The following is a 1,022-nucleotide window of genomic DNA, read 5'->3' as shown; positions in this document are numbered from 1 at the left end:
GAGGGGAGAGAAAGGGGGAGGGGAGAGGGAGGAGGAGGAGAAGGAGGAGAAGAAAAAGACGAGGAAGAAGAAGAAAGGGAAGAAGGAGGAGGAAGGTGATGAAGAAGAAGGTAGAGGAGAAGGAGGAGAGGAGACTTCTCCAGCTCCCATAAAATAGCCAAATATTGAAGGACTCTTTGGATTTAAAAGAAATGCAAAACACAACACCCCCCCACACCGCATATTGCATGTCTGTGCCAACCAGGTAAGATTAATACTCAGATGTTGGCATCTAAGATGTATCTTCGGAGGCCTCAGTGTCAGGATTCATTTGCTTTGACCTTGCTCCGATCCCACTGCCTCTGGTTAATGATTCACAAGTGACACCTGGGTAATGACTGAAGGCCTCTCTCTCCCTGTTCTCTTTAAGGACAGGAAGTGTTCCCGTGCTTGGGGACAGTCTCATCACCCTCGATTACAGCTGCACCCAGGACAGTGTTGGAGCTGACTGGAGCTTTGTTCAGTGAGATGGCAGGTCCCCAGCCTGACACTCTGCTGACAGCTGCTGTTTCCTTTCTCTCTCCCTCCATCTCTCCCTTGTGCCAGAAGGACATTTATGTAAGCACCACTGGCTCGGCACCGAATAAACCAAGATAAGAAATGAAATGGCTGCACTCAGCAGCACGGTGATACACATTTCCCCGGACGGAGGGACCAGCTCAGAGCTGCCAGGGAGAGTGAGAGTTATTCTCAGGAAGTCCCCTGTCCGGGGGGATTTTCCTCCCATCACTGCTCTTTGGTGCCCAGGATCTTATTATGGGATGAAGCCAGCTGCCAGTCCTGGTACCTGTCTCACCAGGAAGCTGTGAGGATCAGAGGAGATTTTGTATGGGGAGACATGTTGTTAAAGGCAAAGCATCACACCACTTAAAAGACCCACATCACTGAGAAGATCATCACCTGCCCTTCCTTCCTCGTTCCTGGGTGCCGGGCTCCCCACACCTCAGACTTAAAGTCAGGCCTACCCCCCCCCCCGCCCCCCG

At 51.8% G+C, this 1,022-nt stretch overlaps 1 protein-coding gene across 7 annotated transcripts in view; it reads left to right on the top strand.

The window, feature by feature from the left end:
- LOC104862569 overlaps window positions 1-1,022 on the top strand; it is a 20,860-nt gene that overhangs the window by 14,051 nt on the left and 5,787 nt on the right. Inside the window, exon 5 of one of the 7 annotated variants that reach the window (XR_002025374.1) lies at window positions 410-478. The exons of 5 other annotated variants lie outside the window; for them this stretch is intronic. The gene's annotated coding sequence lies outside the window, so the exon portion shown is untranslated. Of the gene's footprint in view, window positions 1-409; window positions 479-1,022 lie in introns of those variants that run through there. One more of the 7 variants, XR_002025376.1, reaches the window with a different exon arrangement.

This window comes from Fukomys damarensis, unplaced genomic scaffold (assembly GCF_012274545.1).
Source record: "Fukomys damarensis isolate Sample0158 unplaced genomic scaffold, DMR_v1.0_HiC HiC_scaffold_17, whole genome shotgun sequence".
NCBI lineage: Eukaryota > Metazoa > Chordata > Mammalia > Rodentia > Bathyergidae > Fukomys > Fukomys damarensis.
The sequence above is the reverse complement of the archived record's forward strand: the minus strand, read 5'-3'. Positions and strand labels throughout refer to the sequence as shown.